At 35.4% G+C, this 15202-nt stretch overlaps 1 pseudogene; it reads right to left on the reverse strand.

Annotated features, from left to right (window-relative positions):
• Window positions 1-723: 723 nt before the first annotated feature.
• LOC108364255 (splicing factor 3B subunit 4 pseudogene) lies at window positions 724-1717 on the reverse strand (annotated as a pseudogene).
• Between the last annotated feature and the right edge of the window lie 13485 nt (window positions 1718-15202).

Genomic DNA, 15202 nt, shown 5'->3' on the forward strand with positions numbered 1-15202 from the left:
GTGACAGATTCGCTTTGACAGATATGATGAATTGTATGAAAATGCACAAAGCATGCCACATAGATCGTGAAGCTGCAGCGCGAAGCGAAAAGATGACCAATTCCCATCTTTTTGCGCGCTTTGACAGCCGGTTAAATATTTATTTTGTTTCGTCCAAATTCGAGTTTTCATGTAGAAACAAGAAACTTAATTGCATTGCTGATATTTTTGACCAAATATATAAAATCCATAGCAATTTTGACGAGTAAAAAAGCAGTACAAAATTGTTTTCGGGGCGTTCATTGTGGCATACCTTTTGCGTCTGTCGCTTTGCTGGCAAAGTTATAAATGTCACGCAGAGCTACAAACTTTTATCTGGCATCAGCTTTATGAAAAGGCATCCTTGGTTCAAAGAAATTGGTGCTTTTAGTGTGTTAAAACGCTTTTTTCCAAGTTTTTGGTGCTTTTTGAAAATCAAAAGTTGGCAACACTGTTTTAAATACTTGCATTTACATCATAAAACATTTGTCACGGGAAATGTTTACTTAGTTGTACAAGGATTTTGGGGTGGAGGGCGCGGGGCGTGGCCCCCAAAACCCCGCTAAACGAAATGGAGTAAATTTTCTTTTTATAATAAAGCGTGAACTCTTGTCTACAAGTGTGTGTAAAAGTTTTTTCATTTGAATCACGCGTTTGGGCACGGCAACCCAAAATCGTTGTACAAATAAATAAACCGTACCCTTGTTTACCGCATGTTTTTTATACACTGTCAATTTCCTTTTTATTACGCAGTTAAACACATAAATATACATACAAATTGGAAATTTTATATTTAAATTGTGATTCATTAGTACTGGTATCCAACTGGAGGTGGAGCTGGAAATCCTTGCGGTCTCCAGTTATGTTGCGGGACGCGGGAAGGAACTGGAGGAATGCCATTGGGAAAAGGTGGATGAGGTGCTGTTCCGTAATTAGCCATGCGTGGTGGCGGTGGAATACCAACTGGTGGTGGCAGGGGTGGCTGACCAGTAGAAAGTGGTGGAAGTGGAGGAGGGGGTATGGCAGCAGGAAAACCTGCTACTTGTGGAGGTGGAACTGGTGGGGGAGGCGGAAGCATGCTGTTTGATGATACAGGTGGAGGCGGTGGAGCCATAAGAGGTGGGGGTGGAATAATTTGTCCAGGAATAACGGCGACCATATTTGGTACAGGTGAATCTGCGAACAACTGATGGGGACGATCAGCATGTGATGAAGGGTTCTGCGCTGCTAATAAACGTTCGGCCGCTGATCCATGTCTTTCTCCTTTAGAATCTTTCTTAAATGCGTACGACACTGAAATCGGGCGATTGCAGAGGTATTGACCGTTCATAGCATCCATAGCTGCGTCAGAGGCTTCAAAACTAGCGAAATTAATAAACGCAAATCCCTTTGAATTACCAGTCTCTGGGTCACGCATAATTTTAGGAGTTTGTAAAATAACACCAAAAGCGGAAAAAGTATCGTAAAGTAGTTTTTCGTCTACCTCGGGATCCAAATTGCCAATGAAAATATTTGCGCCCACATCCAGATTTTTCTGGTGAGCAGAAGCTTTGTTTACTCGAATCGGCTTTCCATACAATTTAATCATGTTCATAATTTTGATAGCGTAATCTGCGTCATCCTCACTGAGAAATTCCACGAAACCATAACCTTGATGCATTTGTGTTACTCGATCCTTAGGCATGTGTACATTAACTGAAATTTAAAATAAATATGGCGGTTAATATATTTTTACTCCCTTTGTATTTTCGACATAAATTACAGTGAATTAAAATTGCAAAACCCATCAAAAAATCACATTTGTTTTTAATATTGCCTACTGATCATAACATAAAATCAATGTTTCAAATTACGGGTGATCAACAGTTCTTTTATTCTACTACAACACAACTTACGATTATTTTAGGTTTAAAGTTTAAATGTAAAACTTGACTTTTGAAGGCAAAATATGTATCACAGCACAGCCACAGCATGAATAACGCTCGTATCTATACTTTTTTTTCGCAAAATAAGCCTTTTTTATTCTAAAAATGCATACTTGTGGGTTTTTCTCAAAATACTGCATTCATACGAAAATATCCTTTGCTACGTAAATTTTTTAATGCACAGCAGTAATATAAACGACTGAGATTTCCATTACGGAACCAGTAGCTATATCATTCAAAGTATACGGAACTTTATTATAAAACTCGGTGGGGATATTAATGGAGGTATTCTTCAACTGAATTTATCACTTTCACAATGTTGCTGCAAATAGTGTTTAAGGAATTCGTTGTTATAATATCCCGACTACTATTACCAAATTTTATTTAAAACGCCACTTTTACTTATATTTATAGTAATATATATATATGTATGTATTAGAGTGGCCTTAATGAACCGATTTTTGAAAACCAAAGGTTTTCGCACGGAAAATTATGAGGTTGGGTATAAAAATAGGTATGAAATTATTTTCGAAGCTTTCAGATAACTCTTAGGAGTTCCGGGTTGGACCGAAAAGTGACGAAATTGAAGCCAGTTTTTATGAATTTTCATATTTTATAATTTTAAGATGGCGAAGTTTTATTGTGTGCCTTTTTATCGAAAATCGGTTTTATCAAATCGGTTAAAATAACGCAGCATCATAAAATTGCAAAGGCCTAAGAAGTACGGGAAAACACACATCACTAATTTCAACCAAGCGGCAGTCCTATAATCCGATGTTAATGAAAAGTGAAAAGCGCAACAAAGAGCGTGAACGGCATTTTTTTTACAAAAATTAAAGTGAACTANCGGTTTTATCAAATCGGTTAAAATAACGCAGCATCATAAAATTGCAAAGGCCTAAGAAGTACGGGAAAACACACATCACTAATTTCAACCAAGCGGCAGTCCTATAATCCGATGTTAATGAAAAGTGAAAAGCGCAACAAAGAGCGTGAACGGCATTTTTTTTACAAAAATTAAAGTGAACTAAGACAGAAATTTACAAAACAAAGTGAGTTTTAATCGGTAAAATGGCTTCAACATCGGCAAGCTCATCCAGGAAACAATTCCGATCCGATGACTACATTTTTTTTAGTTGGAAATGTGAAAGTGAACTGAAAGGCGCAAAGTTGCCGAGCATGAAACAAGTTCTGCAATTATTTTTTTACGAAACGCGAGTGGAATAAAATTCGGTGAAAGTCGGTGTAAAAAATACAATTGATGCTACCTTTGATTTTTATCAAAAAGCAAACATTAATACGATGACCGCAACCAACTGTGTGAAACAATTTTAATGCTACCACCTACTAGGATTTTTCTATACCGAAAAAAGTTATACCCTTATTTTTTATTTAGAAATCAAAAAATATTTAGAGACTGCTCAAAAACCTCCCAGTATGCCGTGTATTTTATATGGGGAAAAAAACAAATTTCATAGAAATGGTATAGAATTCTTGAAAATCAATATTTATCCATCGGAAAACTCTGTTTCTCTTTAGGAGATTCCCAATAATACCCAANCATGAAACAAGTTCTGCAATTATTTTTTTACGAAACGCGAGTGGAATAAAATTCGGTGAAAGTCGGTGTAAAAAATACAATTGATGCTACCTTTGATTTTTATCAAAAAGCAAACATTAATACGATGACCGCAACCAACTGTGTGAAACAATTTTAATGCTACCACCTACTAGGATTTTTCTATACCGAAAAAAGTTATACCCTTATTTTTTATTTAGAAATCAAAAAATATTTAGACTGCTCAAAAACCTCCCAGTATGCCATGTATTTTATATGGGGAAAAAAACAAATTTCATAGAAATGGTATAGAATCCTTGAAAATCAATATTTATCCATCGGAAAACTCTGTTTCTCTTTAGGAGATTCCCAATAATACCCAATTGTTTATTTAAGAATTTTTTAATGGTAATAGTTACCAGTTTTATAGGTCCTCCAAAGACCCTAGATATAAAATGCAATCGGGGACCAATAAAAAATCGTTAGTATTAAAAAATGGTTAAATAAACAATTGGATATTATTATTGGAAGTCTCCTGAGGAGAGGTAGAGTTCTTCGATCGAAAAATATTGATTTTCAAGAACCTCGAGCCGGCAAAACACTAAATTAAATGATTTTCAAGAACTCTATACCGTTTCTACGAAAATTTTTTTTTTTCAATATAAAATACCTGGAAAAAATTTAGCGCTTTTAGCACTCTCAAAATATTTTTTGATTTCAAAATAAAAAATAGGGGTACATATATATTTTTATTTAACAATCCTAGGTGGTGGCGGCATTGAAATTCTGACTTTACTTTATTTTGGACCACTCTAACGTACATACATATACATATATAACTCCTCATGAGCAAACGACCCTATAAACATTTTGGCGAACGTCGAAAATTACCTTCAATATCCAATATGCATATCGAACTGAGAACGAACTCAAACCAACCCTGCACTGAGGGGGAAAAAAATTAAGATCAAATAGAAACGTTATTTATCTTACTATAAACGTCAACGAAAGTACTGTATATTGGTAAATATTCAATTCAATTACGCGCATAGTAAAATGACCGCGTTCGTTCTGAAAAAGCATCCGTGAAGTGAATAATCAAGACAAAAACTAAACAAAAATATTTAACTTGCATGTTGCATTCGGTGGAATTCAAACCCTGACCATCTCTGGATATCAACAAATTATGGCATGCATCTTTGCGTACTCAGCTACACCCAGGCATGTAAATTTGATTTCAAATATTGAATATCCATCAACACCACAGCACGCGATTTGTACGGATAAACATGTACTATGTATTAATGTGTGTGTTGTCACCGCTCTCAGAGCGGCGCTCTGCATGCTTGGGGTGCGTATGTACACTCATATATATACTCAGATGTAAACAGTAAAATACGTGCGTAATAAATTTTGTATGAAAATATTATTTTAAAATTCGAACATTTTTAAACGATAGTCAAATATAAAGTATTCATTTTTACTATGCATTATTTCCCTCAGTGTGGTTTTCCAACGTTCAGAGTAAATTTGAAATACACTCGAAATGGGTTCGAAAAAAATTAAACCATAGCAAAAAGAGAGAAAGTGAAATCCAGCTCATTCTCAAAGGAAAATATAAGATAATCGCTCTCTCACAATAAAATTTCAATTCGATAATGGGCTGGATTTCGAATTCATAACGAAGGGAAAATACATTGCATAACGAAGGTGCCGTTTTGCTGGAGAATGGTTTAGTTCTTGAATCGAATACTAATATATTGCACATTCGTTATCGAAGGTAAGACTCGAAAAAAGATTGGTTTTCCAATCATTTTCGAATGCTAACCAAGCCCAATGTTTATTGGGGAAAAGTGGTTTTTTAAATTTTACTTTTTTTAAAGTGGAATAGTGTTGTGTTTTTTTAACCGATTTAATTCTTCAAAAGCTTGCTGGAAAGGTAAGTTTACGTACATTTTAAATAAAATATAATGTAGAATTTATAATATATACATAGTTAAAAAAAAGGAATGCAAAATCAAAGGAATTGGTGTAATTTCGAGATTTTTCGTCGAAAAAGCTCAACCCTGAACCCCTAGGAGCCACCTGAAAGCTTTTAAACCAATTACGTATTTATTTATATCCCCAACCTCACATTATTCTGTGCGAAAACTTTTGGATTCATGCATTTAAAATGTTTCATACAACATAAAGGCCACTCTAGTATGTATGTAATACTTCTATATTGATAGTACGTTGAAAGTACATCCGCCAACATTAGAGTGCAGATATATAATGTTAGAATGAGAAAACCAACCAGCCAATGTACCCAAAATGATGTTTGAAAACAATAAAAAATCAGGAGCGGTAACCGTCAATATTTTACAAAACTAAATTTTAATTTTTAAAGAAAAAAAAAATACAAAATGGTGTAGTTTGTAGAAGCAAAAAAGTAAGGAAAATTAAATCGTACTGCATGCGCCAGTATATTGTCCTACTTGAAAATGAGCCGTATCGAGGAAAAGGGCAGGCGCTACATGTCGACTAAGGCGCTGGAAAGGAAGACACGCAACCTCATAGTACCTATACATATGGTTACAAATTATCAAACATTATTTTATATGGAGAAAATGAGCGGCACCTTCAACAAAAAAAATTGCTAAAAATCAATGGTAATTCCTAGCTACCTCAAACTTGCACATTGTTATACTAAAATTGAATGGGCTAAAAAACTGCATACTCAACTTTTTTCTAGGGAGCGTAAATAAAAAGTGCAATATTTGAATGAAATTTTGCAGAATTTTCTTTAATTTTGCACAATGTTTGGAACTCTGATTTTTGGTTTTTTTTTGTTGTAGAATTTTTATAAAAAATTATTAAATTATTAAATTTTAAAATTTGATCGAAAATATTGAAACGTTTTGGGGTCAAATAAGCTTAAAGAAAAATGCTTTAAATGAACTATGTATAAAGAGCTGACNATAATAAAACGGCCAAAATCAAAAAACTAATTTTCCACGGATTTTACTTTAGTTGTATTAATTAGTTTTTAAATTTTAATCCTTATTTAAAGCGGTTATTTTATTTAAAAGTTGTCCTTCACTAATTGCGCCTTTGAGGCAAATTTTTAACATGTCTCTATCTACCGGAGTTTTCCTCGATGACTGGAAATGGACTTTTATTACGCCAATTCTTAAAAGTGGTAATAAAAATTTTATTGAGAATTATAGACCGATTTCTGAGCTTACCACTGTCTCAAAACTGTTTGAGTCCATAGTTAANGCGTGGCGACGAGGACAATTATAAATACGGCTACCAACTTCATCCGCAGAGTACTCACCATAAGTGATAAGATGTACCACAAGAAAAATATTGACATTATCAAAGAAATCCTGGAGAAAAACGAATTTCCTCATGGCTTGATTAACAAACTCANTTATTGAGAATTATAGACCGATTTCTGAGCTTACCACTGTCTCAAAACTGTTTGAGTCCATAGTTAAAGACAAAATGTACTTTGCTGTTAAACATTTATTATGTCNGGAAAAATCAAATGAGAAGAAAATGTATACATCGGCAACATATGTTCCACGATTATCAGAGAGGATTAAGCACTCTAAAATGTTTGACAGAGAGAAATTTCACATAGCGTTCACGTATGATAATACTTTAAAACAAATATACACCAACACCAAAGACAAAGTTCCTAAAAATGAGAAATCTGACGTAATCTACAGAATACCATGCAATGGTGACGGGTCCCACGTATGCGATATGGTATATGTGGGGACAACCAAATCTAAATTGAAGACAAGGATTTCCGCTCATAAATCTAACATAAAATTAAGGAATAACTCTATGGACAATAAGACAGCCTTAACATCTCACTGCCAAAATATGGGACATTATCCCGATTTAGACAATAGCCGAGTTTTATTTGTCCAGAAATTTAAGCTATTAGCTTATTTTGTATGGAAGACTTACCCAACATAATTATATTGGCTTATGAAAAGCTATCTTGGCTTGTATATTGAACAAGAGGCATTGCCATTCAGCATCAGAAATTTTCTCCTTCAGCCAATCAGAAAGAGGCAAAAACTTACTTTGGCACTATTTGCAGTAAAACAACTGTCAAAATTAGGCTAACATAGGAAATAGCTAGGAATAAGCTAATTTCGTTTTATTTGACCAAGATTTAGCTATTTGCTTGTGATGGTTGAATAAAACATGCCTAATGTAGCAATCTTACAGAAAGAGAAAAATTACAATAAACGTTATACTCTAGAGATGCTACACATCATGAACACCCCTAATAATAGAAGGATGAATTTAAAACGGACACAGACAATTGCGCTCATGTCTATCGCAATTTAATTCTCACGCACAAAAACCAATAACGTAGGTGTCACGTGTTTATGTGTTCATGTTATTGTTCGTCGGTCCGCCACCAGTACTTCGTCCGACAATAACAATGCTATGCCGTGCTTTTCTACATACAGATTCTCTCCGTCCTACTGTCCACCACTTTATGTATTGTTGTTTGTATATTTTTTGTTTACATTTACGGTATTTCGACTTGCCTAAATTCTCTTGTTTATGTTTAAGTGTTCTTTGAGCTTGTTTGTTAATATTTTTCTGCACATAGAATTAGTCGATTGGAAAAACACAATAATGTAAGTTGCGTTTTTGATGTAAGTTTTTTGTAATTTTACGTAAATATGTATGCATTTGGTGTTTTTCAGTCCTGAAGATGCCTTCAGATTGAAGGCGAAATATCGACAGCAATAAGTGTAATAAATAAAACTACCAAAATCTATGTTTTATTTAATAACCGGCCTGGAGCTCAAAATTAACGAATTATAATAAAACGGCCAAAATCAAAAAACTAATTTTCCACGGATTTTACTTTAGTTGTATTAATTAGTTTTTAAATTTGAATCCTTATTTAAAGCGGTTATTTTATTTAAAAGTTGTCCTTCACTAATTGCGCCTTTGAGGCAAATTTTTAACATGTCTCTATCTACCGGAGTTTTCCTCGATGACTGGAAATGGACTTTTATTACGCCAATTCTTAAAAGTGGTAATAAAAATTTTATTGAGAATTATAGACCGATTTCTGAGCTTACCACTGTCTCAAAACTGTTTGAGTCCATAGTTAAAGACAAAATGTACTTTGCTGTTAAACATTTATTATGTCCCAACCAACATGGGTTCGGGCCAGGTAGATCTACGTTAACCAATTTAGCTGCCTTTACGGAGGACTGTTTGGAAACCTTTCAAAAGGGATTCCAAATTGACGCTATATATACCGATTTCTCTAAGGCTTTTGACAGGGTGTCTCATCGAATATTGTTAGCTAAACTTGAAAGTCTGGGTTTTCATTCTGAGTTTCTGAAGTGGATCACATCCTATCTGCATAATAGACGCTGTGTTGTTCGTTTTGATAATGTATCGTCTTATTCTTTTGTCTCCTCCTCTGGTGTTCCCCAGGGTAGTGTCTTAGGTCCTTTGTTATTTTTCCTCTTTATTAATGATATATCTTCCTGTTTCTCAAAGTGTAACTTTCTTCTATATGCGGATGACCTGAAGATATATTATGAAATTAAAAATCTAGAAGACTCATTGATTCTCCAGGGTGAGCTTGATAATTTGTACAGTTGGTGTGCGCGTAATCGTTTGTTCCTCAATATTTGTAAATGTCAATATACCTCTTTTGCAAAAGTGATTAGTATTGTTCCTACNGTAATCGTTTGTTCCTCAATATTTTTAAATGTCATCATACCTCTTTTGCAAAAGTGATTAGTATTGTTCCTACCTCTTACTGTTTTTCGAATGTCCCGCTGAAATCAATTACTGACTTTAAAGACTTGGGTGTTTATTTTGACTCCAAGCTCACGTTCACCACCCACATAAACCTTATTGTTTCTAAATCGTTCGCGATTCGGCCTTTATTCGTCGGAACTGCTCTTCATTTTCCGATCCTTATACTCTCAAACTGTTGTACTCGTCTTTAGTTCGGTCGAGGTTGGAATACGCGGTATTTGTTTGGAGACCTTTTCATACAGTTCATGTGAACAGATTGGAGTCTGTTCAGAGGGCTTCTATACGCTTTGCTTTGCGTCCGATGAAATTTGTAGACCCTATTCCGTCCTATCGTTCTCGTTTTTTATTGATAAATCTCATGTCCTTAGAGTCCAGGCGTACTCTGTTATCGATGTGCTTTGTCTTTGATTTAATTGCAGGCACTATAGATTGCTCGCACCTCCTTATGAAAATTCGTTTTAATGTTCCCTCACGTATTCTTCGTTGTAATGAATTGTTTTTTGTGGGCGTTGTTAAAACTGTTTATGGGATGAATGCTCCTTTAAGGAGGACTCTATCCTAATTTATAGCTTATTCTTCTTCTCTAGACTTCGATTTTTCTTATTTAAAATTTTATTTTTAAGAATTTACTCATAAGGCCCTTGCCATAAGGGTTTCCCTTATTCTATGTATATATTTGTCATATAGTCTGTAAGCATCTTGTTTGTTGATTAAATTAAATAAATAAATAAATTTGCCAGCAGTGTAAACTTTGAGAGAAAAGTTCATTTGGCACGCAGGTCTTCGTCCGTTAATTTATTCCATATCTTCTGTAACCATAGGCTAATTGTTTCCATTTTGAGTCCCCTATACTCCCCCTTCTGTCCAACATAAGGCCTCATACTCAAAAATCGAATAGACTCGGAAGTGGTGCCTAGGACGGCCATTCATTCGACCAAACCTATACAGTTTTTAACCGACTTCCAAAAAAGGAGGAGGTTATCAGTTCGTCGGAATCTTTTTTTTTTTTTTTTTATGTATGTTACCGCATAACTTTGGACCACGTCAACCGATTCCGATAATTTTTGCAACGGAAAGGTAGTGTCTCAGAGGTGGTCCCATACTAATTTGGTTTAGATCCGATCATTGGATCATGAAATATATATGGCTATATATATATTTTTTTTAAGTCGGTTTTTTTTTGCTAAAAATTACTTGTTTTGTCTCTTTTTATACAAAGCCTAAGAAAAACTACACCTGAAAAAGACTTGCGTGCCAAATGATTTTTTCTCTCAATGTTTACACTGCTCACAAATGTAAATAAGGATTAAAATTTAAAAACTAATTAATACAACTAAAGTAAAATCTGTGGAAAATTAACAATAAAATACTTTTTTCGCAAAATCTATAAAGGACCCTTTTATTTCTCAAAAAAAACCTGGGTAACAGTTATTCGTCGCCACGCTGTACTAGCCTCACAAATAGCTCTGCAGCTGCAGGGCGTATATTTTCAGATTTGAAATAGATTCCATATGAAAGAGAAATAGAATTTCATTACAAACTGATGAGAATATGATGGGGCGTATTTATAGTAAAAATCAAGTCGACACTGAAGGCAATCTCACCTTTTGGCATAATTTCCAATGAGTTTAACGTGGAATGTATCACATAATTTGATAATTAACGTAAATGATCGACAGCTAATAGTTTTAAGTATGAACATATATTTGAATTAAAGTTTCTATAAAATCTATACATAATGGACCGTATGCATAAATACTAAGCATTTGCTTTTTCTCAAAATTTCATGCCTTTCACTTAAATTTATTCGAACAAATCGAGTAAAAGGTCTGAAATTTTAAGAAAAAGCATTTGCTTAGGTTTTATGCATACGGGCCAATATGTTTGTTCGTCCCTATACAAGATAAAAAACAATAATCTCTTTTTTGATAGATTGTCACAATATGTAAAATATTTTTCTTAATGTACATGCATATCGATGTCCTGTGCAATATGGACACAATTCAAAATTCAAAAAACAAAACCTGTTACTATTGTTAAGTGGCTCTTATCTCAAATCCTTGTCTAATCCATTTCCATCCCTTACTAAACTAAGCAGTAAGGACTGCTAAAGTAAGTACAACAGATTAGACAACAACAACAAGATTCGACAAGGAATATAGACATGAGCCACTTAACAGTAGTAACAGTTTTAATTTTTTGAATTTTGAATTGTGTCGTTATTGCACAGGACCATCGATATGTATGTGTATGAATGCGAATTACATGATTTTTGAGTTATTGACAATAATAAAAAGCAAAGGTATGAGACCAAATAGCATTGTTTTAAGTCTTTTCTGACTTGATACTTTCAGATTTAAATACAAATTTTGTGATACATTTGGTCTATTTTACAAGCTTTTATTTTGTTTCTTTTACGATACATTTTTTCATGACGTCGCGGCAACACTGATTATGAGTTGCATTCGATCTTCGACTGTGGTCGAACGTGCTGATCGAATGAATTTTCATTTGGCATTATGACGCTCATTCGATGAAGAATAGCGCTACTGTGAATTTCGCTCATTGCGGTTGTTCACAATATTATATATTTGACCGCTGAGAAGCTTTGTTTACAAATTGAACAAACTAGTGTGCTTATATGTATGTAAATTTGTGCAAATTAAAATTAAGTAAAAAAGAAAGCGAGTTTATAAAAACTTGGTGAAAATTAGAACCATGGAGTTATGGTTCGACAATTCATCAGAGGATGAGAGCTTAGTGGAAATGGCCTGGAGTAGAAAACGTTTAAGAGAGTGTAGCCTTTCGAATATATTTTGACATAAAATATATTTAGATTTATTAAACACTTCCAACTGTCTAATATTTTAAAACTATCAACAGTTTGTAAGCTTAGTATGTGTAAACACAAAATTTGTGTAAGTTCACAATAGAAATAATTCAGCCTTTAGAACTAGAAAATGCAACCATTAGGGCTGGGTAACGGCGCAAGTTTTTTGGCGCTGACACCCTAACTCCAGCGCCACTGTCGGAGTCAGCACAGTGTGTTGGCACAATTGCGCCTCTTCAGGCTAAAGCTCATTTCCTTTATTGCTGCACGCTGCACTAAAGTGAATTAATACAAGGTGATATCGGTTGAGAAAAAACTTAAATATACCCAAGTTCAAAACCCAAAAATACAACAAACCCATCATTTTCACATTCAGAAGGACCGCGACGAATTCTCGCAACACCACGTTGTATAAATTCGCCTTTTGCTGCACATTTTACAAGATACACTTCTATTTCGGGTGTTCTTCGCTGGTTCTTTGCGACACCCGGTTTTGTCAGTGTGCCGGTGTTAAACTAATAATAATAATAATAGATTGGCGCTTACACATATGTGAGTGTTTGGCCGAGCTTCTCCTCCGACTTGTGGCGTGCGCCTTGATGTTGTCACACAAAGCGGAGGGACCTACAGGTTTACGCCGACTCCGAACGGCGATTGTATTTTAATGAGCTGTTTTTCATGGCATAAATACACTCGGAGGTTTGCCATTGCCTGCCGAGGGACGACCGCTGTTAAGAAAAAACCTTTTTCTATATTTTTTGGGATGTTGCTTTGACCAGGGCTTGAACCCAGGTGCTGACAAGTGAAACGCGCACTGCTTACCCCTACACCACAGCGGCCGACGAGCGGTGTTAAACTAAGGTGAATTAATACAAGGTGGTATCGTTTGGGCAAAAACAACTCAAGTATACCCAAGTTCAAAACCCAAAAATACAACAAACACATAATTTTCACATTCAGAAGGACCGCGGCTAGTTTTAGCAACACCACCTTGTAAAAATTCCCCTTGTGCTGGACATTTTACAAGTGACACTTCTTTTGTGCGTTCTTTGCTGGTTCTTTGCGCCGCCCGGTGTTGTGAGTGTTCCTGTGTTCCTGGCGCCATTGCGTCACTGAGTTGTGAAAATCGGTATCGGCGCCAGTAACTCAACTCTCGGTATCAGCGCAATGGCACGGCGCCGCACTGTGTTACCCACGGCTAGCAACCATGTAACTGTAGAAATAGGATACAATGATGACGCTTAAAATAAAGACGGTATTATTATCAAGAAAACCGAGTGATTGGGATGTGTTTTTAGCTTCAGGTTGGTTTAACCCAAATAAAATTAAAAATATTAAAAAAAACTTTAAATTCTAAATAAAGTGAGTTCACCAACGGACAAGCAGTCTCATCGTAGCATTAAGGGATCTTCGAATTGAGTTCCCACCGACGGCTACGATGACGCAGCTGAAGCGGCTGTATACAGCGTGGCGACGAATAACTGTTACCCAGATTTTTTTGAGAAATAAAAGGGTCCTTTATAGATTTTGCGAAAAAAGTATTTTATTGTTAATTTTCCACAGATTTTACTTCAGTTGTATTAACTCGTTTTTAAATTTTAACCCTTATTTACATTTGCCAGCAGTGTAAACTTTGAGAGAAAAGTTCATTTGGCACGCATGCCTTCGTCGGTTAATTTAATCCATATCTTCTGTAACCATAAGGTAATTTTCTTCATTTTTAGTCCCTTATACTCCCCCTTTTGTCCAACATAAGGCCTCAAAAATCGAATAGACTCGGAATTGGTGACTAGGACGGCCATTCATTCGGCCAGCCTTATACAGTTTTTTCTTTTTTTGTATTTTTTTTATACAAAGCCTAAGAAAAAATACACCTGAAAAAGACTTGCGTGCCAAATGAACTTTTCTCTCAAAGTTTAAACTGCTGGTAAATGTAAATAAGGATTAAAATTTAATAACTAATTAATACAACTAAAGTAAAATCTGTGGAAAATTAAAAATAAAATACTTTTTTCGCTAAATCTATAAAGGACCCTTTAATTTTTCAAAAAAACTGGGCTAACAGTTATTCGTCGCCACGCTGTAATAGTTCGCGACGCACTGAATATTTCTTAGGATTTGAAGAGGTCATCGGGGAGGTCCCAAGAGACATTGACTTTGCGAACCAAGCAGGGAAATATACGGTGGTCGGTTGTCATTTCGGTGTTTCACCTGGACAGAGCACCTCTTCCGTCAATATGGAAAAGCAGGACGGCGTCATTATAGTTGATAACGCTACTCCTTATAGCGTTCATGATGCTGTCACTGTCGAAGGTGCCGTAACTGCCGTTCCACAAGAGGACGCCACCATTAAAAATTCGAGCTCTGCCGACGCCGACGTTGCGACTATCTCATCGTTATTGCCGAGAATGCCGCCTTTTTAAATTACCGTTATGCCGCTGACGCTTCATTGGCGCAAAATTCCCGAAACCTTATTGCCGAAGCAAGTGGTGAACCTTGTGCTACTGCACTTGACGAGGAGATTAGGGAACTAAAACGGAAAGAAGAAATTCTTGAGTTAAAGCGGCAAATCAGGGAGCTTGAGAGTATTACGCCATCAGCCCCTGTAAGCGTAAATCGGCGACAAATGGATTACAGGGATATTGAGTATGCTATTCCGAAATATAGTGGCGACGATATAGCTCACTCAGTGACCGATTTTTAGAGTCCGATCGATTCCATTTTTTTTCAGGTTCCATTGCCGATGCCGATTAATCGGCTTATGTGAAAAGAATCGGCCGATGCCGATCCCTTAAAAAATTACAAATAAATGTATTAATTCATAAAATCAGTTAATTTAACGGAGTTAACAAAACAAAAGAAAACAAATAATTGAATTAATTGGCTTGATATGCAACATTACATACACATGTATGTACATTAGGGTGGTGCAAAAACAGTAAAGTCGGAATTGTAATGCTCTCACCCCTAGGATTGTTCGATATCGAAAAAAGTATACCCCTATTTTTTCATTTTGAAATCAAAAAATATTTAGAGGTCGGTCAAAACGCTCAAAGTTTTCCATGTATT

Source organism: Rhagoletis zephyria, unplaced genomic scaffold (assembly GCF_001687245.7).
Source record: "Rhagoletis zephyria isolate East Lansing unplaced genomic scaffold, Rhagoletis_zephyria_1.1 Rzeph_scaffold_01510, whole genome shotgun sequence".
Taxonomy (NCBI): domain Eukaryota; kingdom Metazoa; phylum Arthropoda; class Insecta; order Diptera; family Tephritidae; genus Rhagoletis; species Rhagoletis zephyria.